We start from the raw sequence: 10,367 nt of genomic DNA, 5'->3' as shown, positions 1-10,367 counted from the left end.
TGGGCACAGGTTTTCCTGTGGAGATGCAACACACACGTCTACTAACTTCAGACAGGGAACCCATAACATACCAAAGTACAGATACCAACTAAGTCCAACTTGGTGAACCAGTAAATTTTATTGGAGTTACTTACAGGGATATGGGTGAGAGATTACTTACAGAAGCAGAAATAACTCATCTGCATCAACATAGCCTACTTCAACTTGGGTGACAGCTTACAAAATCTGGCAACCTGGAGCACATACTGAATAGCCTGCGCGCAACTCAACAGACTGGCATGTCCTCTCCAGGTGCTTCAGTTGGTCTACAACTCTACCAGACAGTTTGGCTGATTTCTGCTTCTTCCAGGCAGGCAGCTGGCATGGCCTCAGCGTCTTTCTTGCAGCTTTGCTTGCCTGAGAGTCTTCATTGCAGCTTGGCTTCACTTCTCAGACAGGGACTCTCCACTTTTTATTGCTTGCTCTGGTGGTGTTGGGGAAAGGAGTGGCTAGCGAATCTGGTCATCTCCAAGGACTTCTTAAAGCTATTTTGAGTTGTTTACCTTCCTGTTTAAGGAACGTCCCTGCAGGGTGGAATGTTTTATTAAGGGAGGAAACCGTGACACAACTTTAAGCTATAGGATTTGTTTGTAACATTAAATGCTTGGTGTACGTATTTTAAAAGCAAACTGCAGAATATGTTGACAGATGTATGTGAGTAGATACCAGCAGTGACATATTAAATGTGCTTAGAAGTTTGCAGAATTCCTACTAGTCTCGAGACATAGCCACACTAATTATTTATTACACAAATTGTGCTTTATATTTCAGGAATGACTTACATAATGAAAAAGAACATCCTCTGTGGGCATCTATGTGTCTATTGTTTAACATTATCCCTGAACAAATATAACAGGTAAAATGCTGCAAATATTGGCCTTGTTTAGATAGTCAGCAGTCTCAAATTTAGTATAAAATCTAGTTTTTCATTGTGTAAGAATGTTTTTACAAAGTAACATTTTTCTTAAGACAACTCTTGTATTGAATGGGTTAGTTTTACACTTTTCAAAATCAAGTCACTTCAGCAGGAGAGACTACCTTATAAAGCCAAGGCTAGCACTGGTATGTTACAAGAAATAAAATGCTAAAGAAGATTCTTTCTGACCCAATTTCACCTTTAAGAGAAGAAAAATGTGAAAGATAAAAATAACTATATGCACAAGCTTCAACCATCTTCTCCTTCTTGCCAATATCAAAATTAGACTTTCTGAGATGAAACTAATGTAGGCATCTAGTCAAGCAGGACCATCAAAAGACCTAGTCTGGAAGTGGCTTCCAACTCTATAAACAGTGTCTGAAATGAAAACATTAATAAAGACAAAAAGAGAAAATTATATAGATTTAGCATTCCCCAAAGTAACATTTAATACAAACTATTAATATGACTCTATTGGTAATGGATATATTGGCAACTTGATAGTCTCCAATGTCTAATTCTTAGTTTTGACATACAAAAGAGCCCCATACATAACATTTCATCTCTAGTAGCTCTCTAAAGTGATATTGTTCAGTGTATTTCCCTTTTAACAAAGGTTGGAGTAATACATCCTCTGAAACTGTGGTAGATGGGAGGAAATAATGATGGCTAAGAGAACATTCTTAAATTCTCTCTGCTCTATACACAGGACAGCAGGATAGCTTATCCATTTCAGTAGAAGTTGGGTGAAGGACAGAAACATTCACAGGTTCTGCTGCAGATAAAGAAAGAGGGCTTGTCCAAACAATCTGAGATTGTGGCTACAGAAGACAAAATTATAAAAACTCTCTGTCTAGAGATGGAATGTTATTTAACAAAGTAAAATGTGAAATGTTCCTTTAAATTAAATTTCATGTGCATGGGTGTTTTGCTTGCATGTGTATCAGTGTATCACATGCATGCCTGGTGTCTGGAGAGGCCAGAAGAGGGTATTTGAGCCTCTAAAACTGGAATTATGTATGACTGTGAGCTGCCATGTGTAAACAGAGCACTGAACCTAGGCCTTCTGTAAGAACAGTAAGTGCTTTTAACTGCTTAACCATTTCTACACCCCCATAATATCCTTTCAAAAATAGAAATGTGGACATTAGAAAATAATTTTTAATCTTCTCTTGACCTCAAAAGGGGATGGCCTAAGCAATAATGTTTTGAAGGCTATGGAAATAAGAGGTGTGGAAAAAATCCTAACAAGTTAATAACAACAACCTCGTATTTGGAAGACTGGGGAGAGAAGGTCCAAGAACTCCCAGTGACCTTCCAATTCGGTCTTCCTCTACTGGCTCACAAAATGCCTGTCAGTGACCCAGGAGGTCCCTAACACTGTTGCTAGTATAGTCATCAGGAAACCAGATTTAATTCCTGAATAAACAAACCAAGAAAACCACTACAAGGTAATGTGCAAATGTGTATGGATAAACCAGGAACACTGATTTTTTTAATACAGGATTTCACTATGTATCTCAGGTTGACCTTGAACTTATGATCCTTACCTCTTGCCTCAAATGATAGGAGTGCAGGCAGGTAACCTCACACCTAACTGTAGCTTGATTTTAATGTAGACTTTAATATGTCTTGAACATAGTTGCCCAGTCTTATCTAGGTTTGTTTGGGTTTCTGTTTAGTCTTTAATTTTGCAATATCCCGCTCCCATATCCAAACCAACTGATTTAAGGAGACATGATTTTTTGCATGATGCTAAGACCGTACCTTTATTTCACAAAAATGTGCCAATTTGATGGAATGAAAATACTATCATTTATGGGAAAAAAACATATCTACTTTGACTTCTCTCACAGGTATCAGTAGAGTTTTTAATGCCATTCTAACATGCTGAGAAGAAGATACAGAACTTTTGATAAGAAAAAATGGCAATAAAACCAGTAGTGATAAACATTAAAAGTATCCTTTGAGCCCAGGGAGAAAATTTATGGAGCATTTAAAGAAAGATGGCTATCTTGCATTGAGTTTAGAATCCTACATAAACTAAAGTTATAGGTGATGTTTGCTATCCTATACATATTTGGTGAGATTAACTTATTTAAATTCTCTAATTTCTAACATCCTAAAATGAAAACAGGGAAAGTAAATAACTACTTCCATCAACTGTTACATAAAGGGAATAAAGAACAACATCTGGCACTCTTCCTGTATCTTCCTTTCCAGAGAAATTAATTTCTTTTGTCTAGACAGTAAGTTACCTGGATGTCAGAGATTCACAATCTCCAGGAGAGTGGAATTCTAACAGTCAAGGCATGCTATGACCTTAAGCACCCATATTCCACTGAGTCTTTTTTCTGACATCCCAAGTCCAAGTTGTGAGGATAAGGAGCCAAGATTGTCACCATCAGACTGAATAACACAAAACACATAAGATTGATTCTAAATATGATTAAATAAAGATAATTTTATTAAACTAAACATATCAGATTAGCTTATTGTTATAGTCTAAAAGTTTTACTAGTTTCATGGCTACAAAGAAATATTTCTTATTTCAGTAAACATGTTCCTCAACTCTAAGTTTCAAGTCTAAGAAAAATCATCCTCACTCCCTCCATGAGGTTTGTGCAGTCCTGAATATAAAACACTTAGTGATTATAAAAACCATGAAAGGGATCTGCATCTAGTTTATATCTGCAGCAATTGCCTGACAACTGATAGATACATATTCAGTACACAATTCTAATACTCAAAAATGTAATCCAAGGAAATGAAAACCAAGACAGGCATCCACCTTTCCTGAATACATTCCATGTCTCTGCATGTCAGAAATCATACCTGAGCACTCCCCCATGTCCAGCATGTCCTTCTCAGGTATGAGCTCAACACATAGAATACACTAATACAAAATTAGTAGAAGTTCATTAAAATGCAAATCCTAAAGAAGACTAATCAGCTAATAACAAAGTACATGTAATAAAATTTGATGTTTTTTTATCAATTGTCATGAATTCAGCATGTGACTTTTATACTAAAACAATTGCCAAGTTTAATAAATTCTCATAAAGAATGTTATTGAGTAAAAATTATATTATAAAATCTATTTGCTTAATCTAAATGCCATCTTAAATATCTCAGTCATACAAGTTTGCAGCAGCATTAGTCATATTAATTATGTAATATGCCTGCAGCCTCTGGGAGTGCGGGGAGCAGGAACAGAAAGGATCAGGTTGAAGCAAGATGGAAAGAGAGAGTACTTAGAGAAACAACTGGATTTGTGGAGCATCTTTGGGACAAGCTAGAAAGCTAACACAATAGAAATTCCAGGAATCTATGAAGGTGACCCTGGCTAAAACTCCTAGCAATGGAGGATATGTAGCCTGAACAGGACATCTCCTGTAACCAGGCAAGACTTCCAGTGGAGGGGTTGGAACACCAATCCAGCCACATAACCTTCAAACTAAAATTTGTCCTGCCTACAAGATGAGCTGGGGTATTGGCAGCACAGAAATTTGGGAGCTGCCAACCAATGACTAGTCCAGTTTGAGACCCATGCCATGAGAGGGAGTCTACCCTGACACTGCCTGGAGGGCCAGGACCTAGTGGCTGGATAACCCAGAGACATAGGATAGAACCAAACTATAGAGTGAATAATAAAAATCTAGGGACAGATATTGGGGTTGAAGCTGAAGATCAGAAAAGCAAAGTGGCCAACCACTAGCTCTTACCTGTACCTCAGACTGAAATGGGCCATCCTGCCTCCATGAACCCTCAGACTGCAATGCTCTCCACCAAAAACCTCAGACTCATTGAGACTACACTGAGTTCCTGCCTTATATTCCTCTCTAGTACTGGGATTAAAGGTTTGTCATCCCTAGTGCTAGGATCAAATGTGTGAGCTCTGTTTCTCTTTTAGACTGATTCACTCTCCTATAGCCCAGGGTGGCCTTGATCTCACAGAGATCCATTTGCCTCTGTCTCCTGAGTGCTGGAATTAAAGGTGTGGCCACCACTGTCTGTCCTCTATGGCTAACTAGTGGCTTGGGTGTGTGGCTAACTAATGGCTTAGCTCTGCCGTCTGATCTTCAGGCAAGCTTTATGGGTTATATTACAAACAAAGTATCACCACACCAATTACGACTGGAAAATAAATAAGTGTGTGTGTGTGTGTGTGTGTGTGTGTGTGTGTGTGTGTGTGTGTGTGTGTGATGATTCCTAATGATACTCTGCTATACTTCTAGACTAGAACTTGGCCTAATTGTCATCAAAGAGGCTTCATCCAGAAACTGATGGAAAGAGGTATAGAGACCCACAGCCAAACATTAAGCAGACCCTGGGGAATACTGAAAAAGAGGGGAAGGAATGGTTGTAGGATCCAGAGAGGTCAAGGACACCATGAGAAAACCCACAGAATCAACTAACCTGGGCTCATAGGGACTCACAGAGTCTGAACCACCAACCAGGAAGCCTGCATGGGACTGAACTAGACCTTCTGCATATATGTTACAATTAAATCGCTTGATCCTCTTTGAGACTCCTAACAGTAGCAGCAGGGCTTGTCCCTGACTCTTTTGATAACTTTTAGGACACCTTATCCTCATACTGGGTTGCCTCATCCAGCATTGATTTGATATGCCATGTTTGATTGATAAGCCATGGGAGACCAGCTCTCCTCTGAAGAAACCAAGGAGGAAAGGATTGGGGATGGAGCAGAGGGGAGATGGGGGAGGACTAGGAAGACATGAAGGAAGGAAAACAGTGGTCAGGTTATATATATATATATATATATATATATATATATATATATATATATATTAAAGTATGCTGGTGTCAAGCCTCTCAATTCTGTGAATCTGAACAATTCAGTTAATTACTTCAATGTTTTGTTTTAAAATTAATATGCCCGAGAGAGTAGTTTTTATCAGATACTGCCTTTGCAAATTTCTGCTTCTTACTCCAATCAGATGCCATGGCTGAAGAGCCGGTGTACAGACCAGAGACACCCCAAGACCCTCAACGCCTGTGGATCTGGGAGAGGCACGTGTACTTGGACGAGAATAAACGAAGCTGGCTGCCCATAGTCCTCAAGACTGATGAAAAATTCCAGGTGATCTTGTGCCAGCAAGATGTCCCCTTGGGGCTTGCTATGATCCCTGAACAGCTGGAGACATACGAGCTGCCTTTAATATGGCAACTATACCCAGGGAAAAAGTACCAAGGCAGTGACTCCATGCTCTGGCAGATACTGTACCAAATCAAGTTCAGTGGCGTAAAGGACATGCTACTTGAACTGATGGAGTCGGAAGAATACCCATGACACGGTCCTGCAGCTCCTGTCTCCCTTGCCTACCCCAGGCCACACGAGAGATGTTTGTACTTATATTCACTTTGCTAGTCACTTCCTTTCTCCACCACACTGGGCTCCAGGAAGAAAAGCTGGCCGGAGGTTCCCCCTTCCCATGCTCCTATAGCCTGCTTGCTCAGCTGTCTTGGTTGGCCCTCTGGTCTATTGTCTCTCCAGCGTCCAGCAAGTGCCACCAGAGAAGTGCCTGGTTCTTACCATTCTAGGTGCCCAGTTGTAGCTGTGCCTCTGAGCCTCTCAACTGATTTTCAGCCTTTCCCTTTTAAAGTCCCTTGGGGCACCCAGTGTCTGGTTTTTGAACTTGCCCACTCCCTCATTCGTCACTCAGTTATACATGTACCCTGAGCAACAACGACTAGTCACTTGAATCTAGCCAGATCTGCTGACTCTCAAGGTGCTAGGCCTTAACCACTTGACCTGTGAACCACCCTCCCTCCTCCGCCGCCACCTACCCAACAAACTTAGGCTTGGTCACAAAGCAGTGTAAAGCCTGAGAGCTTCATGCCCCTCCTCAGAACCCAGGAGCTTGCAGCCAGGGATATGCAAACCCTGGGGCCTATGGCCCTCACTAGAGTAGGAGGCCAGGCAATGGAGCTGGTTTAGATGAGCCCTCAGATTGCCCATTTGGAGCTCCCTCCCTTTACTGGTACCCATATACCCGAGTGATCAGATCCTGTATGTAATGTAATGCTGTACTTTATGTTGCTGATTATGTTGTCTAACCTGAAAAAAAAAAAAGATTAATATGCCCACATCATGGCTTTGTGATCATTAGATGATATGATAACAAAGTTCTTGGAAACTGTAATTACTTTGGGGGGGGCGTAGTCTGCCACTACTATAACTACATATGCAGCTTTTAAAGAAATTAAAAACAACGAAAGACGAGCTTCTTTCTTTTTGTGATATACCTTCCCCCCCTTGTGGTGAAATTGTTAAATAGCAGGCTGGCTGTGGGCTCTCTGTTTTCTGGAAACAGAAATTGGAAAAGATTTAAATTGCTGGTCAAGTCAGTCAGGAAGTGGAGAGACCAAGTCTGTGCTCACCTCCTACTGCCTACTATCCCAGCTCTGTGACTAGGTGCCACCTCCGATGGACAGGTCTTCCTGTTATTAACCTAACCAGATACACTGTCCCCACCCCAGGAATGCGCGAGGCCACCTCTCAGGTGACTCTTGATTGGATCATGCTGACAACAGCCACCACCACAACTGTCTAACAGTAATTTTATCAATCCTGCTGCTAACAAATGGCTGGGGCTGCAAAAAGAGTTCAGTTAATCGTGTGCTTGTCTTGCAAGTACGAGGACCTGAGTTTGAGTCTAGGACTATGTAAATCTTCCTGGACCTTGATGGTGTGTGTTTATAATACCAGGCATGTGAAGCCAGAGAAAATGTGGAGCCCAGAAGCCAGCCTCGCCTACTTTCACATGCCAGACCAATGAGAAGTCTGTCTCTAAAGAAAAAAAAATGGGAAATAAGAAGAAAAGAAGAAAAAAGATAGATAGTGGCTAAAGAACGACATTCAAAGTATATGTGCACCCCTCCACATATGCATACCTGCAGGCACACACAAACAGACATGCACAGACACACTCAAAAATAAAAGGACTGTTACAGTTTCTTTGTTAGAATTTTAGTATTATTAAAGTATTATTACTAGTAATAATGTCAGCTTAATATGCAACTATAAAATATTAGTTTAATATATACCTATAATAAAGTAGTAATAATAAATATTTTAACAATAATTTAACTTGTATGAATTATTTTTAAAAATCATGTTTTAAAGTTGCAGGGAATTTTTTAAATGGATCTATTTCTAGAAGATCATGTATTTGCAAATTTACATTTTGTTTTAAAATTATATGAAAACTTTGAAGTGATGTTTTAGTATTTAAAATGATGTGGGGAGTTGTTCGTGTAATTGATTGGTTTTTTTCAAGACAGGGTTTCTCTGTGTAATAGCTCTGGTGTCTTGGAACTTGTTCTGTAGACCAGGCTGGTCTTGAACTCACAGAGATCCACCTGCCTCTACCTCCCAAGTGCTGGGATTAAAGGCATGGGTCACCACTGCCTGGCATTAAAACACTAGTAGGTGTGCTGATAGCTTTTAATTTAACAGAGTACTCCTGCCATCTAGAGGACTAACTGGTTTCCCTTATTTAAAGCTTCAAATGCAATCTTAAACAATAAAAAACAAATTGCACAAAACATATATACGCACACTATACAAATGAAGTAAATAAGTTAGAAAATACCAATTATTAGACACAGATACATTGACTTGATCAATGATTTATTTCCTGCACCGCCTATTTGCCAAGCATGACTTCACTTGCTACCTGGAACACAATGACCTGGAAGAATAGCTGAAGCAATGAGTCATTGCTCTTAATAGCCTACTGACTGCCATGTTAACTTCTGAAAAATCTCACTTGTTTGCCTACCCCCACCTTGTGGTTTGAGAATATAAAATGAAAATGTAAACTTGCCAAGAACAAGGCCTTGCAGAAGCTGTCCTGGCTTCGGTCCGTGGGTAATACATCTCTCTTCCACTCCCATTGGTGTCCGAGTGCTTATTCCAGAATGATCCTAGCAACACAGATAGTAATCATGGACTACTATATTGCACTCTCTGGTACTTATTTTCATTAAACCGATCATAATTTTTCTTTTCTTTTTATATTTTTTATTTTTAAAAATTGCAAGTAAAAAGTATATTTTGTGAACATATGGCAAAGAAAATGAAAGCAAAGACATTATCACGGTGTTGGTAGAGAATTATTTACATGGTATTTTTATTATCCCTTGCAGATTCTGAGCTTCCACTACTAAAACTGATACATTTATTCTGCTCAATTATGGGCTTTTCAGTGCAATGATAAGGACATATTTTTTTCAATATTTTTGATCAACCATGTGAGCAATTTATATGTGGTAGATGAGCTGGAAAGCAAAACAGATTTGAAAGCCTGGAAGAGTGTAAGGAAAATGGATAAGAGGTATGTTACTAGGAGACCACTGAAACAAGAGTCTGTATGGTTACTAGATCTAACTGCAGATTCGGTCATTTTAAAAAATATCTATAATACTATTTCCCATGAAACTGCATTGTTTGCATTTCCCTCCTTCATGTCATATCATATTATATGAGATTATGAAACCTCATTTATTGTCATCAAGTCTCCTCTACAGTGAAAAGGGGAGGAGCCTGCTCAAGTCCATTGAAGAGTTTCACAGATACAGTTAGATGGATGTCATTTAACCTACTTGGGTAGATGAGTTGGCAGGAAAATAACTGTTATTTATATAGATTTGACTGCACCTTTATAAACAGAATGTGAAGAGAGAAAAGAGAGAGACAGGAGATAGAGGGTGGAGACAGAGGGGGATATCAGAGAAGATGGAAGAGAGAGGGTGGGGAGAGAGAGGAAGCAGAGAAGACAGATGGGAGAGAGAGGGTGGAAAGAGAGGGAGACAGCAGAGAAGATAGATGGGGGAGAGAGGGTGGAGAGAGGAGATGCAGAGACGATAGGCCCCACATACACATGCACAGACAAGTACAACACACACACACACACACACACACACACACACACACACACACACACACTCTCGAACACATGCACACACAGGAAGGATGAAAGAGAGGGAGGAGGAATATCGCACTAGGCTGGCAAATATTTGAGAAACACAGCAAGAAGAAAATGAAAAGTGGGCAAGCCTGAAAACTCTTAGTCACCCTTCCCACGCCCCTGCTACCTCTACCATCAGCACAACTGCCTCTTTGCACACAGAGGTTTGGTCTCATGGTGCCATCTGGTGGCAACAATAATAACTGCTTCATTCATAGCCTCTGCAGTCTCCACCTGAAGCTCAGTTCTTAGTCAAAATCTTTTAAGCCCATTTTTAAAGTATAGTTCATTGGAATTCAATTATTTTCTATTTGTTTAAAAATTACAAAATTTCTTCTTATTTTACTATAACTTAAAATCTGGACTAGGCTGGCTGGACCAGGTTATAATGTTATGAGTAAAATTTATTCTTCATC

The 10,367-nt window shown here is 39.8% G+C and overlaps 1 non-coding gene across 1 annotated transcript; it reads left to right on the top strand.

The window, feature by feature from the left end:
- Positions 1 to 5,921: 5,921 nt before the first annotated feature.
- Positions 5,922 to 6,269, top strand: LOC100764901. The gene has a single exon (XR_003481732.2). It is a non-coding gene; the product is annotated as a T-cell leukemia/lymphoma protein 1A (transcript).
- The last annotated feature ends 4,098 nt before the right edge of the window (positions 6,270 to 10,367 follow it).

The sequence above is a fragment of the Cricetulus griseus genome, chromosome 2 (genome assembly GCF_003668045.3).
Source record: "Cricetulus griseus strain 17A/GY chromosome 2, alternate assembly CriGri-PICRH-1.0, whole genome shotgun sequence".
NCBI classification, from domain to species: domain Eukaryota; kingdom Metazoa; phylum Chordata; class Mammalia; order Rodentia; family Cricetidae; genus Cricetulus; species Cricetulus griseus.
The sequence above is the reverse complement of the archived record's forward strand: the minus strand, read 5'-3'. Positions and strand labels throughout refer to the sequence as shown.